This window comes from Lolium rigidum, chromosome 7, assembly GCF_022539505.1.
Source record: "Lolium rigidum isolate FL_2022 chromosome 7, APGP_CSIRO_Lrig_0.1, whole genome shotgun sequence".
NCBI lineage: Eukaryota > Viridiplantae > Streptophyta > Magnoliopsida > Poales > Poaceae > Lolium > Lolium rigidum.
Genome location: NC_061514.1, coordinates 116,976,510 through 116,993,949, shown reverse-complemented (window position 1 = coordinate 116,993,949; position 17,440 = coordinate 116,976,510).

Sequence of the window (17,440 nt, the reverse complement as noted above, 5' to 3'; positions counted from 1 at the left end):
TGGCAAAATAAGATTAGACATTTGCGTCGTTTCTTATGTGGATGGGTTAAAAATTTAAGCGGGAAGTATAAAAAGGAGAAGGAAAGAATCCTTGCTATCATTGATTCCTGAGATATGAAGGCCGAAATCATTCCATTATCGCTAGATGAGAGCAATGATTTAAAGATGGCTAATGAAAAATTAAATAAGCTTAGAAGAGAAGAAGAGATTAAGTGGCAAAAAGGGCTAAGGTGAATTATATTTAGGAGGGAGGAAATAATACTAAATATTTTCACCTCATAGCTAACAGAAAACATAGAAAAAAGAAAAATTATCAATTAGAACAAGAGGAAGGTACTATTGTCGGGATGATAATCTCAGGGTTTACATTATGGAGTATTATAAAAAAAATTGGAAACCCAGAGCCTAGTTCTGTCTTTTTGAATGAAGATAGAACCGAAGATATTCCTTAACTGTCCGCGGACGAGAATATCTTATTAATTGTAGAATTTTCGATGGAGGAGGTCCGCAATGTTATTTTTTCAGATGGGGCATAATAAATCTCCGGGTCCAGACGACTTTCTTGCTGAGTTCTACAACATTTTTGGGAGGTGATCAAAACTGAATTGATGGCATTGTTTGAGTGCTTTCAGAAAGGTTACATGTATTTGTATAAATTGATTTTTGGAGTGATTACTCTACTCCCAAAAAAGGAAAATTTAACTCAAATTCAGCAATATAGGCCAATTTTCTTACTAATGTGAGTTTTCAAATATTCACTAAAGTTGCGACAAACCGTATTTCTGATGTAGCTCATAAAGTGATTAGACCTACACAGACAATGTTTATCTCTGGAAGACATATTTTAGAAGGAGTGGTAGTCCTTCATGAGACGATACACGAAATGCAAAGGAAAAAACTTGATGGGGTGATTTTTAAAATAAATTTTTAAAAGGCGTATGATAAGGTGTAATGGCCCTTTCTGCAGCAAGTGCTACGCATGAAGGGTTTTGATCATATTCGGTGTGATAGAATAAAATAATTTGTGCAAGGCAAGAGTGTGGGAATAAGGGTTAATGATGTTACTGGTCATAATTTCCAAACCAGGAAAGGATTACGCCAGGGTGATCCTCTATCTCCGATTCTTTTTAATATTGTCGCTGATATGTTAGCGATTCTTATTGCACGTGCTAAAGATGAGGGTAAAGTGGGGAGTTTGTTACCACATTTAATTTACGGGGGGATTTTCATACTTCAATACGCAGATGATACGATATTATTTTTGGAACATGATATTGCTAAGGCCATTAATATGAAACTCATCTTATGCATTTTTGAATAACTATCAGGTTTAAAAATTAACTTTCACAAGAGTGAAATTTTTTGCTTTTGTAAGGCAAAGGATATGGAGGACCAATATAGAAATATTTTTGGGTGTGAATCTGGATCCTTACCTTTTAAGTACCTGGGTATTCCTATACATTATATGACACTTCAGAATGCGGAGTGGAACCCCATTGAGAATCGCTTTGCTTCCAAGTTAGGGTGCTGGCGTAGCAAAATGCTTTCTTATGGAGAAAGACTGGTCTTGATTAATTCGGTTCTTACAAGTCTTCCTATGTTTATGCTCTTTTTTTTGAAAATCCCAATTGGGGTGAGGAAGAAGCTGGACTATTATAGATCAAATTTTTTCTGACAATCTGATGAGAATACGCTGTGTTTGGATGCACAGAATTGAGTCTAGAATTGAATTCGACCGAAAATTCCAAATCTAAGGTGGAAAGGAAATGGCTTCCAATTCAAATTCTATTGTTTGGGTGTGCTCGGAATTTTCTCTTGGAATCAAAGGGTTGCACCTAATTCTAATCCCTGTTTGGATGTAGAAACATAAAATTGGATAATGTATTAAGTTTAGATAAAATAAACTTGTGCCAAATTCCAAGTCATGGAAACGGACTAACTTTAAACTATTATATTATGCCATATTTTCATAGGCAACTGAGCCAAAATTACTTCTCCACAAGGAAAACATCATCGGATGATGACCCACAAGTATAGGGGGTGTATCGTAGTATCTTCGATAAGTAAGAATGTCGATCCCAACGAGGAGCAGAAGGTGTTGACAAGCAGTTTCGATGAAGGATTCATCGTAAATGCTCACGAGACAAGTATTCGGGGGGTTTTGATGTAACGGATGAATAAAGTACGAGTAAGTAAAGTGCGAGAGTAATAATTGCAGCGAGTGGCCCAATCCTTTTTAGCACAAAGGACAAGCCGGTTTGTTTACTTATAATGACCAAACGTTCTCGAGGACACACGGGATTTTAGTCTAGTGCTTTCGCTACATACGGCTAATTAATCTTCATTGTTTTGATAAGTGTTGTGTGGGTGAACCTATGCTAATGTACCGCCCTTCCTAGGACTAATACATACTTGTGATTATACCCCTTGCAAGCATCCGCAACTACAAGAAAGTAATTAAGATAAATCTAACCACAGCCTTAAACTGCGAGATCCCGCTATCCCTCCTCGCATCGATATACCAACGGGGGCTCGGGTTTCGTCACTCCGGCAACCCCGCAATTGGCAAACGAGTACAAGATGCATTCCCCTAGGCCCATAAAGGTGAAGTGTCGTGTAGTCGACGTTCACACGACACCACTAGAAGAATAACACCACAACTTAAATATCATAACATTGAATATTACTCAACCATACTTCACTACTAAGATTTAGACTTCACTCATGTCCTCAAGAACTAAACGAACTACTCACGAGACATCATATGGAACATGATCAGAGGTGATATGATAATGAATAACAATCTGAACATAAACCTTGGTTCAACGGTTTCACTCAATAGCATCAATAACAAGTAGAAATCAACACCGGGAGAGTTTCCCCTATCAAACAATCCAGATCAAACCCAAATTGTTACAGCGGTGACGAGGTGCAGCGATGGAGACGGCGGTGATGATGATGAAGATGATGATGATGGTGATGGAGATGATGTCCAGCTCGATGAAGGTGACGATGGCGTCGATTTCCCCCTCCCGGGAGGGAATTTCCCCGGCAGATCTCAGCCTGCCGGAGAGCTCTTTTCTCTCTGGTGTTCTCCGCCCCGCAGAGGCGGCTGTGGCTCTTTGCGACGTACCCCTGGAGCTTAGGTTTTCGGGACGAACACGTACGCGAAGAAAAGGAGGCGAGAGGGGGCTGTGGGCCCCCTCCTCACAGGGCGGCGCGGCCAGGGCAGGGCCCGCGCCGGCCTGTGAGGGGGGCCCATGGCGGCCCTCCTCGGCTCCCCTTCCGGCTCCCTTCGTCATCCGGAAAAATAGGATTTTTCATATAATTTTCGTCAACTCGTTGATCTTCCGAAATATTGCATTCCGACGGTGCTTTTTCCAGCAGAATCCCGGCTCCGGTGCGCGATCCTCCAATAATCATGAAACATGCAAAATAGATGAAATAACATAAGTATCATCTCCAAATATGAAATATATCAATGAATAACAACAAATTATGATATAAAATAGTGATGCAAATTGGACGTATCAACTCCCCCAAGCTTAGACTTCGCTTGTCCCCAAGTGAAACTGAACTCGGTAAACAGGACCACATGTTTATGGAGTGAAGAGACGATAAATCAAATACGGACAAGAAGCATCATATTCATTCACACAAGACATTCTAGTAAACGATTTCCTCATATAATTCAACTTGAAGCAAGTATAAGGTAATCACAAATAAAGGTGCATAAGAAATCATAATTGGTGATGACAAACTTTGTTCTTGGTCAGAGAACAGTTAACAGATTATACTTATCTATTGAGCAGCGCTCCCATGTTAAAGTTCATATGGCTCATATCGCATACTCAATCATAATGATCATTGATAACTTTCAAAGCTTTATTCATTCAGATAAAACTTGTACTAAACAAGGAAGAATAAAAGACATGACGAAATAAATCACAATATAATGGTTTGATCACAACAACTCAAATGCTTGCTTGATATGGAGGGAAATAGGTTTACTGACTCAACATAAAGTAAAAGACAGGCCCTTCGCAGAGGGAAGCATGGATTAAATCATGTGCTAGAGCTTTTTTAGTTTTGAAATCATATAAAGAGAATAAAAGTAATATTTTGAGAGGTGTTTGTTGTTGTCAACGACTGGTAGCGGGTACTCTAACCCCTTGCCAAACGAGACCTCCAAAGAGCGGCTCCCATGAAGGACGTTATCTCTACCAGCAAGGTAGATCATCCCTCTTCTCTTTTGTTTACACATGTACTTTAGTTTATTTAAGGATGACACTCCCCCCAACCTTTGCTTACACAAGCCATGGCTAACCGAATCCTCGGGTGCCTTCCAACAATCTCATACCATGGAGGAGTGTCTATTGCAAAATTAAGTTGCTTACTCGATGAATCGAGCAAAACATGTGAAGAGAATTATTAATGAAAGTTGATTAATTGGGGCTGGGAACCCCGTTGCCAGCTCTTTTTGCAAAATTATAGGATGAGTGGATGAAGCCACTAGTCCATTAGTGGAGGCTGCCTAACAAGACTGAAAGATAAAACACCACATACTTCCTCATGAGCTATAAAACATTGACACAAATAAGAGATGATAAATTTTGAATTGTTTAAAGGTAGCACATGAAGTATTTACTTGGAATGGCAGGGAAATACCATGTAGTAGGTACATATGGTGGACACAAATGGCATATGTTTGGGTTCTGGTTTGGATGCACGAGAAGCATTCCCTCTCAGTACAGGTCTTTGGCTAGCAAGGTTAATTAGCAAGCATAAGAGTTGAGGGAAACAAACGAATATACATGTGATAGAAACAATCATGCATCTTTCTTGTAAGCACAAACAATTTTAACTTCAGAATAATAAGCTATGGGCTAACAAGAAAGGAAGACAATGAAACTATATGTATTTCTCTTTTCTACTTAAACCTCAAGGTGTTGTTGCTATTGACCAATGCTAAGTTTGCCAAAACCAAATAGATTTACTCAATGCTCCCAAAGTGGTACCAATACTAAAATCATGATCAATCATATAATAGAGGTTGCAAACTAAAATAAGGTGTGCAATATGTAAATGATAAGACTTCTCATTAATATTACATAACGATAACTCACACCAAGGGATACATAGACAACCAACTAAAGGGGAAATACTTCCACACTGCAACCCATCTTATATGATAACTTCCCTACTCATAATATGACACTACTTGATAGTAAAAAGTAAAAAGGTAGTGATGATGTGATACCGCGGCACTCCCCCAAGCTTGGAACAAACCATGGGGATGCCAATACCGATGATGAATTTACTCCTTTGGCGATGGTGGTGATGAATTCCCGACAAGCTTCTCCACAAGCTCCTGAAGCTCATCAATCTTGTACATGAGGTTGCGGATCATCTCTGAATTGTGCTCGACGCGATTAAGAAGTATGTCAAACGGCGAGTCCCAATTCTTGGAGTTATTTCCCCACCCTTCAGCTTCAGGCTTCGTTCTTCCTGCAGTGTTAGAACGATCTATATCCCAATTGCTAGGCAATGCTGCCTTGGGAGTCCTTTCAATTTGATTATTGTAGATTAGATTGCGGAAGGGATGGTAAGTGCCTGAAGAAGATGTCTTTGGAGCTAGGTAATGACGTGGAATTCTTCCTCCGGTGCTAATCCGTGCACTCTTCTTGGCGTTGAACGGGTTTGACACCACTCCGATGCTTGCAATGGTGGTGCGCGGGCGTACTCGCGGAACTTCTTCGACTTCCTCTTCATCCTCCTTGACTTCTTCCTTCAACTCGGGGTCTTGAATACCTTCCTCCGAAGGCTCCTTGTCCTTGTTGTTGGAGACCATGGTGCTTCTAGATCAAAGACAGATCCTGGCAGAAACAGCTCAAAACAAAACACGTCGAGAAAATGATACACGGACCTCCAGGGGTCCGGGGGATTATATAGCAAAAAAATTTAGGACATAAGGAAAGTACCAGGTCGAACCAAAGTCGGAAAGAAGCGACGAGGCGGCCAGCTCATAGGGCGGCGCGGCCAGGCTGGGGCCCGCGCCGGCCTATGGGGGCACGCCCTCGTGCGTCTCCTCCACTCCGTTTCGATCTCGTAATTTTTCATATTTTCCAAAAACAGTAAAAACATTGTTCGGAAAGTAAATCGCGAACTTTTTATTACCTATACTGTTACCTATTCAAAGTCGAGTTCTGGCGGACTGTCAATTTGACCTTTGATGAAAGCCTCCGGTGTTTCCACTCGAATAACATCAACATCTACATTATAAGAATCACCTGAGATATAATGCTTGAGTGATGAGGACATCCCTACCTCACTACTACCTCCGTCATTACCAACTGAAGATGAACCTGCTGTGAAGCTCAAGTCCAATGAAGTCAGGATTGGACCAATGACACGAGCTCGTGTGAAGCTACTTAAACAACAGGTGAACTTGTTCCTAAACGATACCTTGATTGATGAGAACTTTATACTACCTAAGTCCTATTACTTATGTATCATCAGGTATGAAGAGGAGACAAGCATCGCACGAGGAGGAGAGGAGCAGCTGGACGTGAAGATGGACGTGAAGCTGGACAAGGAGCTGGACATGAAGATATCTCATGGACGCGCGAGGGAGGAGCGGGAGGAATGCGCGAGAGGAGAAGAAGAAGTCTAGGCCGGTCCAGCGCCCGGTCAGACCGGCCCGCACACCGGGCCGCCCGGTCCCTGGCCCGGTCAACCGGCCGCCAACCGGCCGCCAACCGGTGGGAGTGCATCGTACCGGACAGAAACCGGAAACTTAGCAGTTTCCCGGTTGCCGCCCGGTTGACCGGACCACCGACCAGACCGGCCGGTCCACAGCCCGGTCGACCGGATCCCAGACCGGACCAGTCCGAGTCTGTCTCGACCAGATCTAATCTGGGTCGGTTATTCTTGTATCTTTTCGCGGAACTCGTCCCGGACACCTATATAAGTGCCCGGGACGCCCCCTAGCTGCTTTAGACCACGTTTAAGATAAACCCTAGTTCGTAGTTGTTTGCTCTAGCAAAACTATTGAATCCCTACACCATATTGCTTGATATTGTGTAGATCCTGAAAAAGTCTTGTGTGATCTGCTTGTTCCATTGGGAATTAGACGATTGCAACTTACCGCTTCGTGGTCGGCGGCTACGTGCGCAAGTGTGTGGAGTTGCGAATATCTTGCTGGGTTGAGAGCTGTTGCATTGGCGACAGGGACCAATCGAGAGATCTCGTTGCGTCATACAAGTTATCATCCACTTCATCGTCGTGTTTCTCCGCTGCCATCACCCCGTGATCATCATCACCACCGTTGCTTACTGAGAAGATCGGGCCACCCCATATCATCTTGGTATCGGATTTCCGGTTTTCCTCGGTAAGCCATCCACAATCCACCCCATAGTTGAGTTTTGAGTGTTTTCCTATCCGAGAAAAAGCCATAAAAAAAATTAGGGTTAGGGTTTGCCATAGCCTTAGATTGCACTAATTTCGAGTTTTAGTTGCTTTTCGTAGTTGTTTTTGCGTATCTTTTTCTTTCCCTCTAGTATTGTTAGGGTTTGTGTTTTCTCTATCATCTAGTTCATCATAGTGAGTCAGTTTTGTTACTCCGAGTCCACATAGCGTACAGTGTGCTTGTTCCCAACCATAGACACAGCCTTTCGATATAAAGTGACTAGGAACTTCCCCAGAACAGACTAGTTTTACCGCTCGACAGGCTGCTCGTTAGGTTATCGGTGCTTGGCATATTTCTGTTGGCCGTGTTATCAAGGAGTTGAGTCAAAAAAAAAGGAGAAAATTTGAAAAGAAGCAAAAAGAGCTACATAGCTGCGTGTGTTCTACAAAACGAAAAATCCAAAAAGAAAAGTGCTGTGCTAGTTGAATCAAGTGAAGGCCTAAAGTTTACTTTACTGCACCCGTAGTTGAGCAATCTTGTGTCTGTCTCGTTGAGCTTTGCTAGCGTCTCTTTTGTGCATTGCAACCTTTCCCACATATAGTTGCATTGCCCCATTATATCGCCTTGTGTGAGTATCATTGGTTGTCTACGGTCAGCGCTAGAGCTTGTTATTGGTGCAAATAGGTAGCCTACCTACAGCCCCACATATACCCCGCTTTGTCGTGTGATTTGTTCTTATACCCTTGATATTCGCTTCGCTACATCCGTGCACTAGTTGTTACTACAAGTGGTAAGCAACACTAATTTACTTTGGAACGGCAAGATCTCCTTTTCTTATCAGTTTTGAGTGAGTTGTGAGAGTACCACCATATATTTTTGATTTAGTGCACTAATCTACTAACGATGTCTCGCTAGTGATCATAAAATTGTTAACCAGGAAAACAAGAGTGCTGCGAGATATCATCACATGGAGGGAGTATGAGGCTCTTCGTAATGAGATGCGACGTGAATTCCGCGCTCAGGACGAGGTGCTTAATGGGAAGATTGATGAAATTTGCCAAAAGCTGGATGCTACTCATGTGACCGTCACTACCATGCAAGATCAAATGACGGATGTACAACGTAATCTTGCTGATTTGCGCTTAGCTGTTGAGAATTTGGCCGCGCAACAACAACAAGAAGATGACGAACATCCTGAGCTTCAAGATGACGCACACAATGCTCGTGGTGCGCCACGTGGTAATCATCCTCGCGGTTGGGCTCCACTTGGCCGCAATGGCCGTGGACAAGATGACGAAGATGGTTTGGGTAAGCCCAAATTTTCTATACCCAAATTTGAAGGAGGAGCTGACGTTGAAGAATACCTCACTTGGGAGCTCAAGATTGAGAAGTTGTGGAGCTTACATCCACATTATATTGAAGACCGGAAGATCAAGCTTGCTTCTTCTGAGTTTGATGGCTACGCTTTGCGTTGGTGGGATGCTTTTGTTCGTAATCGCGACGAGGATGGTGACCAGCCTATACGCACATGGCGTGCCATGAAGGAGGCAATGACTTCTCGCTTTGTGCCTACAAATTACTTGCGGAATATATATGATAAGCCGACTCTATTGAGACAAGGTGTGAAGACTGTGGATGAATACTACATGGAGATGGAGATGCTTATGCAGCGTGGCCGTGTCCGTGAGTCTCTTGAGATGACAATGCAGCGTTTCCTCAACGGTTTGAAGTATGATATCAAAGGCATTGTTCATCACTACAGCTACACCAATATGAATCAATTGTTACATCATGCAAGAGAAGCTGAATCACAGTTGGTTGATGAAGCAAAGGTCAAAGGTCGAGCTACAGGAGGTGGGCGTTTCACACCCCGCACGGCACCATCTTCGGCGCCGGCGCCTTCGACGCGCTCCGCACCTTACTCTACTCCGCCTAGTAAACCGGTCTCCAATGTGTCTAACACAAAGAAGTCCGAATCTGCTACAAGTACGAGTGGCTCTAATGTGTCTACTGCGCGTAACCGTGATATGGTTTGTCATACATGTGGTGGCAAGGGTCACTTCAAGAGAGATTGTCCTAACCGCAAAGTTATGGTTATCAATGAGGACAATGAATACGAGACTGGAGATGATGTTGATCCTAATGATCCAGAAGATGATGACTATGACACTGATGGTGAAGATGCATATCCGTCTGATGCTCGCACCATTGTTGTGTCGCAGCGTGCTCTTAATGTGTTGCCTAGTGCATCTACTCAGCGCTGCAATTTGTTCCAAACAAAGGTTTTAGTTGGTCCTGACAAGGCTTGCAAGGTCATTATTGATGGCGGGAGTTGCCGCAATTTAGCAAGCAAGGAGTTATGTACCAAGCTGAAGTTGAAGTATCTACCGCACCCGCATCCATACTATATTCAGTGGTTGAGCGACAATGGTGAGATGAAGGTGAACCACATGGTGCGTGTTGAGTTTGCCATTGGACCGTATAAGGATTGCATTGATTTTGATGTTGTTCCTATGACGGTATGTCATCTACTATTGGGACGGCCTTGGCTCTATGACCGTTCTGTGCAACACAATGGCTGTGCTAATACGTATCACTTGGAGTTCAAGGGCAAGAAAATTAACTTACAGCCTATGTCACCGCAGCAAATTGTCAATGAGTCTCGTCAGAAGATTGAAGTAAACTTGGAGGATGCTTCATTAGATAGGCGAGAGAATTGTAATGTTGTGAGTGATATAACGAAAAGTGAGAGAGTGAATTCCTTAGTCTCATTAGCCACCAAAGAAGACATGAGAGAATTTAGTGAGGATCCTACGACCATGCCTCTTGTGCTCTTGTACGGGGGTACGGTTTTGGTTTCTAATGACATGACCCCTCTTCCTATTGGTGTTTCTAATGTTTTGCAGGAATTTGGCGACGTGTTTCCGGACGAGGTACCCGCAGGACTTCCACCATTGCGAGGTATTGAGCATCAAATCGACTTGATTCCCGGAGCTTCGCTACCCAATCGGGCACCATATAGAACGAACCCCGAAGAGACGAAGGAGATACGGAAGCAAGTACAAGCGCTACTCGACAAAGGTTATATCCGCATAAGCCTTAGTCCTTGTGTTGTTCCCGTTATTCTTGTTCCTAAGAAAGATGGTACATGGCGTATGTGCGTAGATTGTAGAGCGATAAACAACATTACTATTCGATATCGTCATCCTATTCCCCGCTTAGAGGATATGCTAGATGAATTGAGTGGTGCTCGCTGTTTTCACTAAAATTGATTTGCGTAGTGGTTATCATCAAATTAGGATGAAAGAAGGGGATGAGTGGAAAACCGCCTTTAAAACAAAATTTGGTTTATATGAGTGGTTAGTAATGCCTTTTGGTTTAACTAATGCACCTAGCACTTTCATGAGACTGATGAACCATGTTTTGCGTGATTTTATTGGCAAGTTTGTGGTTGTGTATTTTGATGACATATTAATCTACAGCCGCTATGAATCTGATCATATTATACACATTCGACATGTTTTGCAAGTGTTGTGTGATAGTAAACTCTATGGTAATCTTGAGAAGTGCACATTTTGCAAAGATAAGGTCATATTTCTGGGTTATGTTGTCTCTAAGCATGGAGTAGAAGTAGATGTGTCTAAAATTGAAGCTATTCAAAATTGGCCTACTCCCATGAATGTGAGTCAAGTAAGAAGTTTTCATGGTCTAGCTGGGTTTTATCGCCGTTTTGTGCCCAATTTTTCTACTATTGCTGCACCTTTGAATGAATTGACTAAAAAGGGTGTTGCATTTGAGTGGGGCGTTGCCCAAGATCATGCTTTTGATGAACTGAAACGATTGTTAACTTCCGCACCGTTGCTTGCACTTCCTGATTTCAATAAGCAATTTGAGATTGAATGTGATGCTAGTGGTATTGGAATTGGTGGTGTGTTGATGCAAGAGGGTCGCCCAATTGCATATTTTTTCGAGAAACTTTCTGGTGCTAAGTTGAACTATCCAATATATGATAAAGAATTGTATGCTTTAATTAGAGTTCTTGAGGTTTGGCAACATTATTTGTGGCCAAAAGAATTTATCATACATTCCGATCATGAAGCTTTGAAATATCTGAAAGCCCAATCTACTTTGCATAGGCGTCTTGCTAAGTGGGTTGAGTTCATTGAGTCTTTTCCATATATTATTAAGCATAAGAAGGGAAAAGATAATATTGTTGATGATGCTCTATCTAGGAAGACTATGCTATTAACCCATCTTGATGTTAAAATTCCTGGATTAGAGGTGTTATGTGATTTATATGCGACCGATCATGATTTTGCTGAACCGTACCGCTTGTGTGTTATGGGTAAAGCATGGGAAAAGTATCACATACACGATGGGTTCTTGTTTAGAGCTAACAAACTATGTGTTCCGGAATCGTCCGTGCGTTTGCTCTTATTGCGGAGAATCACATGCTGGAGGTTTGATGGGTCACTTTGGGCGTGAGAAGACGCTACTCATGCTCGCTGATCATTTTTATTGGCCAAAGATGAGGCGGGATGTGGACATGTATGTGAAGAGGTGCATTACTTGCAACAAGTCCAAGTCCAAGCTGAAGCCTCACGGTTTGTATACTCCGTTACCGGCACCAACTACACCTTGGGAAGATATTAGTATGGATTTTGTGTTGGGATTGCCGCGTACTAAAAGAGGCCATGATTCTATATTTGTGGTAGTGGACAGATTTTCTAAAATGTCACACTTTATTGCCTGCCACAAAAGCGACGATGCGTCGCATATTGCTAACTTTGTTTTTCGGGGAGATTGTTCGACTACATGGAGTCCCGAAGACTATTGTTTCGATCGTGATGTGAAGTTCATGAGCTACTTCGGAAGACACTTTGGGGAAAGCTAGGGACAAAACTACCGTTCAGTACTACTTGTCATCCCCAAGCCGATGGTCAAACCGAGGTAGTGAATCGAACCTTGTCACAACTGTTGAGATCCATGATCAAGAAGAACCCGAAGGAGTGGGAAGAGTGTTTGCCGCATGTGAAGTTCGCTTACAACGAGGCGGTACATTCTACCACGGAGCTGTGTCCTTTTGAGGTGGTGTATGGTTTCAAACCCATTACTCCACTTGACTTGTTGCCTTTGCCCATACATGAGAGAGTTAATATGGAGGCATCCAAGAGGGAAGATTTTGTGCGTAAGATCCATGTGAAGACTAAAGAGTTGATAGAGAAGAAAGGCAAGAGCAATGCTGCAAGGATGAACAAGAAGCGCAAAGAGATGTTGTTCAAGCCTGGTGATATGGTATGGGTACATTTTCGCAAGGATAGGTTCCCGAAGCTGCGGAAGTCTAAGTTGAAGCCTCGTGGTGCTGGTCCTTACAAAGTGCTTGCCAAGATCAATGATAATGCATACTCGATAGATCTTCCAGAGGATGAGTTTGGTGTCAGTAATTCTTTCAATGTTGCTGATTTGACACCATATGACGGAGAAGACCTTGGAGCGTCGGGGTCGACGCCTTTTGAAGGGGGGGAGATGATGAGGACATCCCTACCTCACTACTACCTCCGTCATTACCAACCGAAGATGAACCTCGTCGTGAAGCTCAAGTCCAATGAAGTCGGGATTGGACCAATGACACGAGCTCGTGCGAAGCTACTTAAACAACAGGTGAACTTGTTCCTAAACGATACCTTGATTGATGAGAACTTTATACTACCTAAGTCCTATTACTTATGTATCATCAGGTATGAAGAGGAGACAAGCATCACACGAGGAGGAGAGGAGCAGCTGGACGTGAAGATGGACGTGAAGCCTGGACAAGGAGCTGGACATGAAGATATCTCATGGACGCGCGAGGGAGGAGCGGGAGGAATGCGCGAGAGGAGAAGAAGAAGTCCAGGCCGGTCCGGCGCCCGGTCGGACCGGCCCCCACACCGGGCCGCCCGGTCCCCGGCTCGGTCAACCGGCCGCCAACCGGAGGGACCGCATCGTACGGACGAAACCGGAAACTTCGCAGCTTCCCGGTTGCCGCCCGGCTGACCGGACCACCGATCGGACCGGCCGGTCCACAGCTCGGTCGACCGGATCCCGCGACCGGACCCGGTCCGAGTCCGTCTCGACCGGATCTAATCCGGGTCGGTTATTCTTGTATCTTTTCGACTGGAACTCGTCCCGGACACCTATATAAGTGCCCGGGACGCCCCCTAGCTGCTTTAGACCATGTTTAAGATAAACCCTAGTTCGTAGTTGTTTGCTCTAGCAAAACTATTGAATCCCTACACCATATTGCTTGATATTGTGTATATCCCGAAAAAGTCTTGTGTGATCTCGCTGTTCCATTGGGAATTAGACGATTGCAACTTACCGCTTCGTGGTCGGCGGCTACGTGCGCAAGTGTGTGGAGATGCGAATATCTTGCAGGGTTGAGAGCTGTTGCATTGGCGACAGGGACCAATCGAGAGATCTCGTTGCGTCTGATACGTCCAAAACGTATCTACTTTCCCGAACACTTTTGCTATTATTTTGCCTCTAATTTGTGTATTTTGGATGCAACTAACACGGACTAACGCTGTTTTCAGCAGAACTGTTCTGGTGTCTCGTTTTTGTGCAGAAATCCAACTTTCGGGAAAAACCTCGGGATTTTGACGAAAGGGCCTATTTCCCCGAATAATGACGGAGCCGGAAGGACAATTGAAGTGGAGGCCCGAGGGCCCCACACCACATGGCGGCGCGGCCCGGGGGGCCCGCGCGGCCATGTGGTGTGGCCCCCTCGGCTGGCCTCCGACGCCCCTTCGGACTACTTATTCGCCTCGACCTAAAAACGCACGGAGAGAAGTCGAAGTCGCCGTAAACCCTCCGAACGCCGCCACATCGCGAAACTCCGCCGCGGGAGCCGAAGTCTCCGTTCCGGCACTCCGCCGGACGGGGAATTGGAGGAGATCATCACCGCCATCACCGCCAACGCCTCTCCATCAACAAGCAATGTTTCCCCCATCCATGTGTGAGTAATTCCCCCGCTCGTAGGCCGAAGGGGATGGTAGGGATTGGATGAGATTGGTCATGTAATAGCATAAGATTGTTAGGGCATAGTGCCTAGTGTCCGTAGATGGTACTTTTATGATATTGTTGCAACTTGTTATGCTTAATGCTTGTCACTAGGGCCCGAGTGCCATGATCTCAGATCCGAACATGTTATTATTTCATCATGATATTCATTGTTTATGTTCTTACCTCGCAAGTTGTATACACATGTCGCCGTCCGGAACCAATGGCCCCGAAGTGACGAAATCGGGACAACCGGAGGGGAATGGTAGCGATGTGAGGATCACATGTGTTCACGGAGTGTTAATGCTTTGCTCCGGTACTCTATTAAAAGGAGTACCTTAATATCCAAGTAGTTTCCCTTGAGGCCCGGCTGCCACCGGCTGGTAGGACAAAAGATGTTGTGCAAGTTTCTCATTGCGAGCACGTACGACTATAATTGGAACACATGCCTATTGATTGATTAGTACTTGGATACCGTTTTATTATTATCTCGCAAATGCCCCGCTATGATTGTTACATGAGTTTCTCTCATCCATGCAACGCCCATCATCCGTCCCCGTGCCTACGTATTTTAATCCCGCTCGTTTACTAAAATCACTACTCGCTGTCTTTGTTACTCTGCCGCTCGTTATTTCACTATCGCTACTACTATAAAACTCGTTACTACTCGATAAACTCTTGCGAGCAAGTCCGTTTCCGAGTGCAACTGAATTGACAACTCCATCGTTAAGGCTTTCAAGTATTCTTTGTCTCCCCTTGTGTCGAATCAATAAATTGGGTTTTACTTCCCTCGAAGACTCGTTGCGATCCCCTATACTTGTGGGTCATCAAGACTATTTTCCGGCGCCGTTGCCGGGGAGCATAGCTTTATTTGGAAGTTCACTTGGATTGATATTGTTCGCTGCAAATTCTCCATCATGGGTAAACCTCGCGATACTAAGGTCCCCATATTACCATCCACTACAAGAAAAGGTACAACTCCGAGTACCTCTGCCGCTCTTGATTCACCATCTGTGATTGATAAACTTGTTTCACCGCCACATGCTTCACTTGCTGGTACTTCTGCTGAATCTGAAAATTCCTCTTATAATATTGATGATGTTTCTGCTGTGCTTGATGATAGTGGTTCATTGGGAACTTTTCTAGATGCTAAAATTGCTAGGTCTAGACAAATTGAAAATGCTGAAACTCCTGATGTTACTACACCTGTTAATTCACCTGAACTTGAATACTCTAGTGATGATCTTGATGAAGATTATGTGGAACTTGATGATGATTTTATTGAAAATGCAATGCTACTACTGATGCAAGAAAAATTAAAAAGTTGCTTGCAGAACATACTGTTAGATATAAACTGTCTCCTGATCCTAAATTTGCCACATCTCCTATAAACATTAGGGATAAAGATTATGATTTTTCTCTTGATCTATCTCATATAGCTATTGTTGAGAAAACACCCTTTCGTGGTACTGAAAAAGAAAGTGCCGTTGAACACATGACCGAGTTATCTACTCTGAGTAGCTTGTTTTCTGATGATGTTAAGAAGCGTACTTACTTTGTTGCTAAAATCTTTCCATTCTCATTAAAGGATGACGCTAAAACCTTGTATAATAGTTTGCCACCTAGCTCTATTAAAAGTCCAAAAGAATTGCTTGCTGTTTTCTTCCGGAAATACTTTCCTCGCTAGTGCTCAACATGCCGCTTTGCGAGAGTTTATAATTTTGATCAAGGAGATGAAGAGAAATTGCCTGAGGCTTGGGCGAGATTTTGCTCTCTTATTAGAGCTCTGCCTGACCATGATTTGGAAAAGCATGATTTACTTGATATATTTTATAGTGGACTAACCGTTGAGTCTAGGGCATACCTGGATAGTTGTGCTGGTTGTGTTTTCAGGAAAAGAACTCCAGACGAAGCTGAAGAATTATTGGCTAAAATAGGCCGGAATTATGATGATTGGATGACGCCTGAACCAACTCCAACGCCAATAGTGAAGAAGAGGGGTTTAATTAAATTGAATGATGAAGATATGAGGGAAGCCAAGAAGTCTCTCAAGGAGAAAGGTATTAAATCTGAAGATGTGAAGAATCTACCTCCTATAGAAGATATATGTGAGATAATTCCCCCTTCATCCATGATTGAGGTAAATTCCCTTCAACGCTTTACTAGGGAAGATATTCCGTATTCAAAACATCCTGCGCAATGCTTAGATGAGTTTGATAATTATATTGTTAAGCAAGAAAATTTTAATATGAGAGTAGAGAATCATCTAATGGAAAATTCTCAAGCTATTAGTGAATTGCATGATATTGTGGAGAGAACCTCCAATGATGTTAAGATGCTTGTTAAAATTTTTCATATGGTTCAAACTCAAATTGATCAACTCACTAAAGTGCAAAATGACTTGCTAGGAAATAATTCTAAAGAAAAACATGCTTATAAAGTAACAACTAGAGGTGGTGTCTCTACCCAGGATCCTCTATATCCTGAAGGGCATCCCAAAAGAGTTGAACAAGATTCTCAACAAATTGAAACTAGTGCTCCATCTAAGAAAAAGAAAAAGAAACATAAGAATGTTGTAGAATCCTCCGAACTCTGCTAATGATCCTAATAGTATTTCTATTTCGATGCTGAAACTGAAAGTGGTAATGAACATGATAAAGATAATGATAAGAATGATACTCCTGATAAAGAAGAGGTTGAAAAAGAACCTGAAAAGCATACTAAAAATAAAAAGTATACTGAAGAAGATTTTATTGCTGAGAAACATGGTAATGAAAGAGAACCTTGGGTGCAAAAGCAAATGCCTTTTCCTGCTAAGAAACTAAAATCAAAGGAAGAAGAACACTATAATAAATTTTGTGATTGGATGAAACCTTTATTCTTGCAAATCCCTTTGACCGATGCTATTAAATTGCCTCCTTATTCAAAGTATATGAAAGATATTGTTACTAACAAAAGGAAAATCCCCAATGAGGAAATTTCCACTATGCTTGC